The sequence below is a fragment of the Acomys minous genome, assembly GCF_964271855.1.
Source record: "Acomys minous genome assembly, chromosome: 7".
Taxonomy (NCBI): domain Eukaryota; kingdom Metazoa; phylum Chordata; class Mammalia; order Rodentia; family Muridae; genus Acomys; species Acomys minous.
In genome coordinates this window covers 92426669-92438920 of record NC_140488.1, presented here as the reverse complement: position 1 = coordinate 92438920, position 12252 = coordinate 92426669, and positions in this window count along the sequence as shown.

The following is a 12252-nucleotide window of genomic DNA, read 5'->3' as shown; positions in this document are numbered from 1 at the left end:
TGGTTGTTAAATTAATGGTATGGCCTAATAAATGTTTACTATTAGGCTTATAATTATTATGGTGATAATGTCTAACCTGTTATCATAATAAAAAAGATAGACACCTGTTGTATTTTATAGAAGATGCTTATCACCTGAGGAATGGCAGATATTAACCTCCTAAACTACCTTCCAATATCTCTCATCCTCTGTCCCATGCCATCTGTTACAACAAATCCTATCTGGGCTACCTCCATCCATAATCCCAAAATAATTGCTAAGGTTGTTCATTTGGGCCATTTCTTTTATGTGGAACTTCAGAGTTTGTCCTCTGGGCCCATATGGCTCTTTTCTATCCCATGGTGACTCTCCTCCTCCTTCCTCCTCTGGTCCCATCTTCTTCTCTTTCCCAAGATCCTGTCTGTCCCAAAAGAGAATGAACATTTGTGGTGCCTACTTCCTCCATGCCCTCCTGCCCAGGTTTCAGCTTTTTTTATTGGTCAAAAAGGGAGGCAAAGTTAAATGGCAATATTTGGGGATTATGACAGTCAACAGTAAGAATCTCAGGGGGCAAGCAATTAACAAATACAAAGCACCAGACAATCCTCCAACAATTCCCCTTTCCTGCCTAAATAAAAGGGCCATTTTTATATAATACCACACAGTAATAACAATTATGAAATACTTATAAGAACAATAGGTAAGATTTATATACATAGTACTTACGTAAAATGTATTTGGCAACCTTGAAGAAAATATTATCTATCCTATCTTGGTACATTTAAAGTCTTGTACCTAAATTAATTTCTATCCTATCTTGCATCTAACAATCTAAAGAAACTTTAGACCTTAATATATATTCTTAAATCAGAAACAACTAAGCTTAATTATAAAACTATAATAATCTAATATTCAACCCCATCAGAGACTTGAGGAGGAATAAAACTAGTTACTTGAATAAGCAGAAATGGCTGGCTAGTAGCTTCCAAAAATTAGAAAAAAAAGTGACAGAGACAGTTCATTGCCTGGATAGCCACCCAAAAACTCTATAATGTTGGAGCTCATCTTCAGCCTTCTGGCCAAGTATATCTGACAGACATATTTGTGAAGCAGGAACTATTAAGGACTTGCTTACCCTGTCTTGGCGGAGTTCAGCAGTCAACTCAGCCTGTATCCAAGCTTGCCCATTTTAGGCAGAATTCTGTCTGTGGTAGAAATTAGAACATTTCTTTGCCCAGGTGGCTTCCTTGCGACATTTGAAGCAATCTCCATATAGAAGTTCTTTGATGCTCACCATCTTCTTTGAGGTACGTTGGGGGTGCTGCCAGGAGCTGAGGTATCTCGTTGTCAAAGAATCCTGAAATTAATAAAAATATTTTAAATGCCATTTTCTGTAGGTCTCTGAGGTTTTTGAAGACCATCTATTCATTCACTTTAACACAATCTATCTATAGAATCATATCCATCTGTTAAACCGAGGATATATATTCCTGTGCTAAGTTAGACGATTATTTGACATAACCATGAATCTGATTGACTGTCCATTAATTTGCATTATTTAACTACCCTAAAAAATCTGCAAAAGCAGTTTTAAAAGTAAGCCTTGTATTATAAGTGAGTTGTATGGCTTCAGTGCCTCATATCAGAGTAGAAACACACACACACACACACACACACACACACACACACACACACACAATGTGTGTGTCATATATAAAATTAAAATTTAATTCTATACCAATGTATCAAAATAAACTTACTTTTGCATCAATATACAAAATTCTATACCTCTGAATTAAAAATAACCTTATTTGAGTAACAATTAAAGCCTTAAATTGAGTAGATTCATTAATCTACCTTTTGTCCTATAATCACTCTATATCTTTATATATTTTCTATATTTCTCCTTTTTTTCAACTCCTATCTTCATGCCTAAGAAAGATAGAGAAAAGAAAAAGAAAAGAGAGATATTCCTAAGTCTAACCTCATTTTTTCCCTCTGAATTAGAACATGAATAATTTATAACTAACTCCCAATGATAATAAATCCCCATGGCCCAAGAAAACAACCAAAAACCTATGAAACCACCTTAACAAAAATGGGACATCATTTTCTTACTGCTGCTTCTTGCTGATATTGGAGCATAGAATGTCTTTTGGGGGGGGCAAATAAATTGAGAAAATGATTAAGAAAACTAGTAATAATATTTTTGGTCCAGTCTCTAAATGTTGAGAAATTCCAGGCTTAATAGAAGTCCTGTTTGGAAGAGTCAGAAATGCTGGACCAAATAAGATCAGGAGCTTTCTTTAAAGTTCTCCTGGGAGCAGGCTCTGATGTGGAAAACCAACTGAAGCAGTTGAAGCTGGAACATGCAGTGTGTTGAGACAGTGTGTCAGCTTCTCGGTATGCTGGAGGATGAATCCTGTCACGGTTGATCCAGCATCATCAGTGTCTGCTTCTTTTGTTCTAAAAATATATAATTTCTCAGAAACATTATTCGTTCCTAAAATTATAAATATATAAGATGGGCATGATGAACAGATCAATTAAGGATGTTTTTCTGTTCTTTGTATGAGCAGAAGAAAAGGTATCATTCTACAAGTCAGTTTGGATTGTAAACCAAACTGTAATTTAATTTGTTTATGCTATTTAAAAGAATGGCATGATAAAATTTGAGGATATAGTAGCCAAGGATTTATTGGCCATGCAAGTTGAAGTTCTGGCTGTAAGAGTTCTCTGAAAGAATTTTGGGGGTCATTTACATATATTACCATACCATCTGCAAATAAGAGTAGTTTGACTCCTTCCTTTCCAGTTCATATCACCTTGATTCCCTTCAGTTGTTTTATTGCTCTAGCTAATACTTAAAGTACTATATTGAATACGTATAGGAGTGGACAACCTTGTATAGTTCCTGATTTTAGGGGAATTGCTTTGAGTTTCTTTCCATTTAATTTGATGTTGTCTATAGACAAATGGCCTTAATTATGTTTAGATATGTTGCTGAGTCCCGAACTTCTCCAATACTTTTCTAATGAAATGGTATATGATTTTTGTCAGTAGCCTTTTCTGTATCTAATGAGATGATCATTCGTTTTCTTTCAGTCTGTTTATATGGTAGATTCCATTGGCTGAGTTTTGTGTGTTAAACAATCCCACATCTATGAAATGCAATCTATTTATTTATGGGGAAGGATCTTTTCTATGTGTTCTTTGATCTGAATTGTGGGTATTTTTTCAGTATTTGTGCATCTATGTTCATAAGAAAATTGGTCTATAATTCACTTCATTGTTTAATATTTGTGTAATTTAAGTATTAGGGCAACTACAATCTCATAAAATGAATTTAGAAATGTTCCTTCTGTTTCTATTTTGTGTAATAATTTGAGGAGTATTAGCTTTAGCTCTTCTTTGAAAGTCTGGTATAATATTGCACTATAAAACTGTCTAGCCTTGAGTTTGTTTTGTTTTCTTAATTGATTGGGAGGCTTTTAATGATTGCTATTTCCTTAGAGGTTACGTGTTTATTTAATTTGTCTCATATTGTTTTAACTTTGGTAACTGCTATATATTGTTAAAGTATCAATTTCTTTTAGACTTTCAAATTTTGTGGAGTACAGATTTTAAAGTAGGACCTAATGATTCCTTGGATTTCTTTGGTATCTTTTCTGTCCCTCTATTTGTTTCTGATTTTCTTAATTTGGATATTCTCTCTTTGACTTTTAGTTTGAATAAGGGTTTGTATATCTTGTTGATTTTTCCCAAAGAATAAACTATTGTTTCATTAATTCTATGTTGTTTTTGTCTGTATGTTATTGAGTTCAGCACTCAGTGATTATTTCCTACTGTCTCCTCCTCCTATGTGTGGTAACTTATTTTTGTTCTGGAGCTTTCAAGTGTGCTTTTAAGTTGCTAGTGTGAGATCTCTCAAAATTTCTTATGTATGCACTTATTACTTTATACTTTCATATTATCCCAGTTTTGGTTGTGTCCCTTAAGTCTGGATATGTTGTGAATTCTTTTTCCCTTTTTATCTTTAATTTATTCACTTTACATCCCAATTGAAGCCCTCTTCCTTGTCTCCTCCTGGCCCCACCCTCCCTCTTTCACCCCTCCCCTCCCTAGCTCTCAGAATGAGGGGAGTCATCCTCCATTCTCATCTGACTTTAGCCTATCAAGTCTTATCTGGGCTGCCTGCATCCTCTTCCTCTGTGGTCTGGAAATCCCACCCCACCAGGGAGAAGTGATAAACGTGTTGGCACCAGAGTCCATGTCAGAGATAGCCCTTACTCCCCATATTATGGGACCCATAAGGAGACTATGCTACCTATCTACTACATCTGAGCAGGAGGTCTGGGTCCTCACTATGTATGATCCTTTGTGCATCAGTCTCTGTAAGACCCTTGCACCCAGATTTCTTGGCTCCACTGGTCTCATTGAAAAACTCCTGTCCCTTCAATGTCTTTCTATAAGGCTTCTATAAGTCTTCCATAATACTCTCTGCACTCCACTCTGAAGTTTGGCTGTGTGTCTCAGCATCTTCTTTTGGTATGTGCTTGGTAGAGTCCTTCAGAGTACATCTATGGTAGGTCCTGTTTCTTCTACTCAATTGCTTCTGGTGTCTTTTCTAGTTGCCCTACTGAATGAGAAATATGCATGCTCACTAGAGTCCTCCTTAGTTTCTTAGGTCTGTGGATTGTAGTGTGGTTATCCTGTTATATGGCAAACATCCACTTACAAGTGAGTATATGCCATATATGTCTTTCTGGGTCTGGGTTACCTCACTCAGGATGATCATTTCTAATTCCATCCATTTGCCTGCAAATATCAGGATTCTCTTGTTTTTAATGGCTGAGTAGTATTCCATTGTGTAAATGTACCATAATTTCTGTATCCATTTTTCTCTTGAGGGACACCTTGATTGTTTCTAGATGTTGGCTATTATGAACAAAGCTGCTATGAACATAGTTGAGTAAATGTCCTATTTATATGGAGGAGCATCTTTTAGGTTTATGCCCAGGAGTGATATATTTTGGTCTTGAGGTAGTACTATTCCCAATTTTCTGAGAAAGTGCCAGAATGATTTCCAAAGTGGTTTTACAAGTTTTCACTTCCACCAGCAATGGAGGAGTGTATCCCTTTCTCCACATTCTCACCAGCTTGTGCTGTCACTTGAGTTTTTGATCTTAGGCATTATGATGGGTGTAAGATGGAATCTTAGAGTTGTTTGATTTCCATTTTCCTGATGACTAAAGATGTTGAGCATTTCTTAAAGGGCTTCTTCGACATTCAAGATTTCTCTGTTGAGAATTCTCTGTTTACTTCTATACCTCATCTTTAACTGGATTACTTGGTTTGTTGGTGTTTAATTTTCTGATTTCTTTATATATTTTGGATATTAGCCTTGTCAGATGTAGGATTTCTAAGGACATTTTCTTTTTTAATTTAATTTTTTACATATACATTTACATTATTACACATATATACAATAAACTACCTACAACAAAAAGAATCATGAAACAATCAGGAATCATATAAATGTCACCTTCATAGTGTTTTGGCTATTTGTATTTGGCAGCCTTGAAGAAAGCATTGTTCCTATCTTGGTGCATGTAAAATTCTGAACATAAATCAATATCTATTATATCTCATCATTATCAACTTAAAACTTGCTTACTCCTTAAACATATGTAGCAGATGTTCTTTTTTAAAATTAATTTATTCATATTACATCTCAGTTGTAAGCCCATCCCTTGTATTCTCCCATTCCTACGTAGCATATGTTCAATGTGATCAACGTGTGGGTCCCGTAACAATGGGAGTAGGGACTGTCTCTGTCTCTGTTGCTTGCCTTTGGATCCCTTTCACCTAGCTGGACTGCCTTGTCTGTCCTCAGTACGAGAGGAAACACTTAATTCTGCTGTGATTTGAGGTACCAGGGTAAGTTGGTACTCCTTACAGGACCCCTACTTCCGAGAAGGAGAGCGGTGAAGGAGGGAGGCAGGCATGACGGCAGGACTGGGAGAAAAGGGGGAGTGGTAAGAATATTTGTTCAGAACAAATATCTTGAAAAACTAAAAAAAGATACAAGTTTGGGTAAGGAAGGTTCTGTGCCTCTGTGAAGAGTTCAGGGAGGCAGTGAGTACAATCAAAACCCATTGTATGAAACTCTAAAAGCACTAATAAAAAGACTTTCAAAGCCTAACTTAGTACAACTATCTATATGTAGCAGAGAAAAAATACTTAACATAGAGTAGTTAACATTGAGCTAAAGTTTTATATCCCAAAGTAAAAAGAGGAAATGAAGCTACAGCTTCACTTGTAGAATAAGCATGACTAGAAGTCTGCCATCTGAAATGCAGGAATGGCCTCACTGTTTAAACCTAGGGGCTATGATGCATCAAGGTAAGGGGAAAATACCAATAATTACTGCCTGAAGCTACAACATATAAGAAACTGCCAGGCAATATAAGCCTCAAAATACTGATATTGTCTCAGTACAAGCATGAATGGTGCTCATTAACCATTTTCTAAATATATTACAACCCTCCCAGAAGTTGTAACAAGGCCTGATTATGCAGTAAGCCCTTAACTTCTAACAGACCATAATAATGAAAGTAGAAAAAAAAACAAAGCATATATCAGGGTTGGAATTAACTCTTGATGTTGTTAGTTTTCAAAGTTTTTAAAGCATATATATATATAATATATAGACATGAACAAGATATTAAATACATTGTATATATAAAACAAATGGAAATTAGCTAACTTAAAATATGAAAATCATGAACATCAGTATAGAAAATAAAGGAAATAGACAAGAAAACTCTAAAATGTAATACTGATGAATACATTCATACTGACTCTGAAGGCAAAAGAACCCAAGATGGGAAATGAAGTTATAAGCAGCAAGAATTTGATATGTTTTATTGCTATTATTTCAAGCCTAATGTCTTGGATTTTCTGTTATAGAATGTGATGGTTAATCTTCCTTCTCAATTTGATTGCATTTAAGAATTACCTAGGAGATACATCTCTTGATGTGTCAGAGATAGGATTTCCAGAGAGGTTCACCTAAGGAGGGAAGACCAAACTTAAATGTGGTCAGCACTATAGACTAGGGTCCTACATGCAATACAAAGGAAAAGTTGAGAAGGAAATGGTCATTCATTACTGTTGTTTTCTTCATAAAAACACTGTATGACTAACCAATTCCTGCTCTAGCAGACAAAAATAGAGCCACCACACTGCCACAAATTCCCAACAATCATTCTTGTTTCCTCAAACTGTGAGCCAAAATAGATTTTTCATTCTTTCTTTTCATTGGGTGCTTTGGAACTTCAACTAGCAAAGTAATGGATGAAAACTATTGGTACCTAGAAGTAGGGTTATTGCTATGAAAACCTGACCAGGTAGATATTAGTTACTAGAATTGGTTAATATGTAAGAATTTAGAGCTATGTGTTTGAAAAGGCCCCAGATTGTTATAAGCAGAGATTAATTGGGCCATTCTAGTGGGAATTTGGAAGCCAAGACTGGAGGAGGAATGGGAGGATATAAGGGATGGGATAACAATTGAGATGTAATATGAATAAATTAATAAAATATATATATTTTTAAAAAAGAGTGCCCAAGGGAGAATCAAAGCAGAGGCAAAGCTTACAAGGTTTCAGTGGGGAACAAGAAACCTATTGATTAACTGGACTGTAGGCCATGCATGTTATACTCAATCAAATACTCTGGCTTCAGACCTCATATCCTGGAAACTTGAGTGAGGCTGGATTTTTTAAAAATCACTTGAAATTTGATGGAGGAAATTTTAAAACAGAAAAGCATTCAGTCTGTGGTATAGTTACTATTTAACTTTATTATCCAGGCTTAAACTGAGAACACATAGAACAAGCATATGAAAAAAGGAACATTTTCTAATGAAAGGAGCTTGAAGAAGTTTAAACTTGAGGGGATTAGAGAGAAAATAGCAGATGAGAAGAATAGAGAGAAAGTAGTTGTAGTTGTAAAACAAATTGACTTCAGCCTCATTAACTTCATACTCTGCATTGGAACAAAAGGAAATGTGAAGTTATAACAACAGTGGGATTATACCAAGAGAGAATCTATATGTGCTTGACATTAGTAGAATTGGAGCGGAAAGGCTTAAAGACTGGTAGATCACATGAAATTCTGTCATGGCCTCAGATTCTAGACATTGAGCTGTAACACTTGGTGTCCGCTTTCATAATTTTCAATATTCCTTTGGTTTTTAACTTCCAATGTTGTATTCTCTTTATTTCATTTTGTGATGTGAATATTTACTTTGTGCATTTTATGTTGAAGATATATAATGTTTTTTTTTTAATTTTATTTTAGAGGACTTCACAATTAAGAGACTCTCATAAATTTCAGACGAGATTTTGGATTTTTAAGTAGTGTTACAATTAGACTTTGATTTTGGAATTAATGCATTCTGTATTATTGGAAAGTGAGCGCTGTGAACAGTATATATATAAGATGCTATAGTACCAGTTTTGTAGTAGGGAGACTTGTTTTTACTTTTTTTGAATGTTAAGGTTCAAAAATCACAATGGTTGGTATATGGCAAATAGAATCTTGAGAAAATGTTTGAGTATGGGTAATTTTTTAAAAGCTAATTCATTCTGTGTTATTGAAAAGATTACTTCCACAGGGAATTGGAACTAAGCTTGATTCTGCTGCAAAGTATGTGAACAACACAAAGAATATACTCTAGGGATAAAGATGTAGATATATTATTAAGTCCTTTATTGATCCATCAGTGATCAAAATCTGCTCTCAGGGATAGTGATGATCTGTGTTTTTGTGTCAAACACTCATATGCCCAGAGATATAAAACAGGAAGATCTCTAGGTTCTGGTAATAGAAAGCTTTTGTTCCATCTGTAAACAGTGCCACAGGGAAATGGGTAGAAAAGATACATGCTTGAGTCTCCTTTGTGGCTCAAAAACAAATTTGAGGAAAGCCCATTCTCTCATGTGTCATAATTTTATTCATATCCTGGTTTTCCTACTTGAATTTCACCCATCCCACTTTCTCAGGTAAAATTTGAAACATTAAAATTTCACATCACAATTTTATGTATTTTGAAATATTTACAGCATGAAATAATAACATGATTTAAAAAATTATTTCAACCACACTTTCATTTCTTTCCCCAAAAAGTTGAATACAAATGCATTTCACCATGGGTATCTCAATTATTGGAGCTTTTTAGTTAGCAGAACAATTATGTTTCTCAAAAGATCCAGTATAATAGGTCCACATGTAATTACTATGCATTAACATAAGCATTAGGCAGAAAGGCAATTCTATTTGTGAATATATTCATGACAACAGTGCTTTTACATTCTGAAGAGATTATTGGGAGATTTTAAGATGTTTCTAGAGACATGTTTAGAGATTGCTTATGTCCTTAAGCCTTCACACTTAGCAGGAAGAAGAAAAAAATATGGAAAGAATAAAGCAACAAAGAAAGAAAAGAGAAAAAAGCTTTATGGGGCTAGAGATTGAAAAAAATGCTTTTGGAAAACTCACACAATTTTAGCTTTTTTTCCATTCAAAATAGAATATCCTGTGGTACATGAACTTTTACTCCAGGCTACCAAAATTGTGGCAGATAATACTAATTACATACCTGTGCTCAAATAACTCTGCTTATCAAAATGTAAGGAAATTACAATAATTAGATTCAAATTAGTTCCTAAAGGTCATTGCTGGCATAACACAGAAAAGAAGTAGAAAATAGTTACAGCTTTGCATCTATATTGTTTCTGTGTACTTCACTGCTGAATTACAAAAGTAGTCATAAGCAATATATAAAAATGATTTTTTTAGCTGTGTGCAATAGTGCATACGTTAAATTTTGGCACTTGGGATGCAGAAGCAACTAGATCTCTGTGAGTTTAAGGCCAGCCTGGTCTACATAGTTAGTTTCAAGAAAGCCAGGAGTATATAGTGAGACACCCGCCCCCCCCGTCTCAAAAAAGATGGTCTTATATTTCAGTAAAGGTTTCCATAGTGAATAAAGTGAATTCTCTATAATTTTGTCATATACTAGCTTACATTGATTTCTCATCCACTGTCATGCAAAATTTAGTCTTAGCTAGTGGCTTCGGAATAAATAAAGATAGGTGGCATGCTACATATATCCCAAAATACCTTATTTTTGAGGTATGAAATTTGATTAATGAAAGGATAACTACACACTATTCCTCATAGAATCATGGGTAAAGTTTAGAACAAAGCTAGCCATTTGTATCAAAATATCTTCAAGATGGTCTTAAAAATTAGAAATGCAACAAAGTAAGTTTTAGTGAGGCTGCAGTGATGTCTCAGAGACTGAGTACTTGCTAATTTTGCAGTAGGTCTGGGTTCAGTCCCCTGCACCCATATAGTGGCTCACAGCCATCTGTAACTCCAGTTCCAGTTTAATCTGATGGCCTCTTTTGGCTTCCACATGCTCCTGTACTCATCAATTCATGTAGGCAAGCACGCGCGCGCGCACACGCACACACACACACACACACACACACACACACACACACAAAGAGAGAGAAATAAAAATACATATTTTAAAAGATGCTTTGTCATTTTGACATATACCTACATTATTTAAAGGATGCAATATAGAATTATAAAAAGTATAAGGGTTATGTAAAGATATGTACACTAACTGAAAAATCATTAGAAAACACATGATATTATAAATATCAACTCTGAAAAATAGTGGCTCTTTCAGGATTACACACCAAACTTATTAATCTTTTTAAGTAGTGTAAGGAATTGACATTTAATACTAATACTTGTTTAAAATATTGCCACAAAAATCATGTTTCAGTCTTGTACTTTAAAAGTAAAGAAATTTCAACATTTGTACACAACATCTATTTTTAAACAAAAACACAAGTCAGAAATGACCTACAACATTTTATTAAAATAATATAAAAACCCAGCATTAAAAAAAACCCAAAACCCAGACTTCCAAGATGGCGGTGGACAAGGCAGATCATATCTGAGTGGCAGAAGATCAGAGACTAGATCTGGTCAGTAACATGGCTACAGAATTAAAAAAAACCAACACTGGTGTTTCCCTGAAAGGAGGGGACATTGTAGGAGCTGGGGATACACAGTTCCAGGAGTCACACACAGTCTGGGGCTCAGTGCTTTCCGCCTACTTGAGCATGGAACCGCTCCAGCAACCAGACCTCAGATTCTTCCAGCTTCACTTAGGGCAAAACCTGGATACTGGGCACTCCAACCTCCAATCCATTGTACCTCTGGTCCCCCTGTAGAGACCAGTTGGATAATAGGAGCATACAGGGTCACAGGTCCAAGATGTCAGAGCCCAGCTGAATCTGAGTGCCAGGAGCGCAACGTCTGCTCATCTTGCAAGCTGCTCTACTTAAAAAGGCCAGCACCAATAATTCCGAACTTCCCCTGCCATTCTGAAGATGACTCCAGACTCCAGAGACATACAGATACAGCCTTTGGTTCAGCTCTACTAGCTGTCTTGAAGAGACCAGCAGACTATCATGGGACCACAAAGGACTGAGTAACGTAACAGGTTCCAGGAAAAGCCAAAGCCAAACAGTCAAAGCCACAGACAACCAGATGGCTAAAGGCCATCATAAGAACACGATCAACAAAAACCAGGGTAATATGGCTCCAACAGAATACCTGCTCCCAAACAATGGATATTATAAAACAACTAAAACACAGGAAAATGACCTCAAATCTGTGCTTATGAAGTTGTCAGAGGCACATAAAGAGGAAACTATTCCTCAAAGAAATACAGGAAAATACATTCAAAAAATTAGAAGTCATCAAAGACATATAAGAAAATACAATCAAACAAGGGAAAGAAATGAATAAAATGGTTCAAGAACTGAAAATCGAAATAGAATCAATAACGAAAACACAAACAAAGAAAATCCTGGAGATAGAAAATTTAGAGAGGAGAACACAAACCATAGAGGTAAGCATCACCAACAGAATACAGAAAATCCCAGGAATAGAAGATACAATTGAAGAAATTGATATGTCTGTCAAAGAAAATATTAAATTGAAAAAATTCATGACAGAACATCCAAGAAATCAAGGACATCATGAAAACATGAAACTTAAGAAATATAGGAATACTCATGGAAAGCAACAGAGCCATGCTGGTCTCCTTGAACTTTGGAATAAAAATTATGTTTAATATAATATGAAAAGCTTAGTATTTTGAGAGCCAAATAAGTA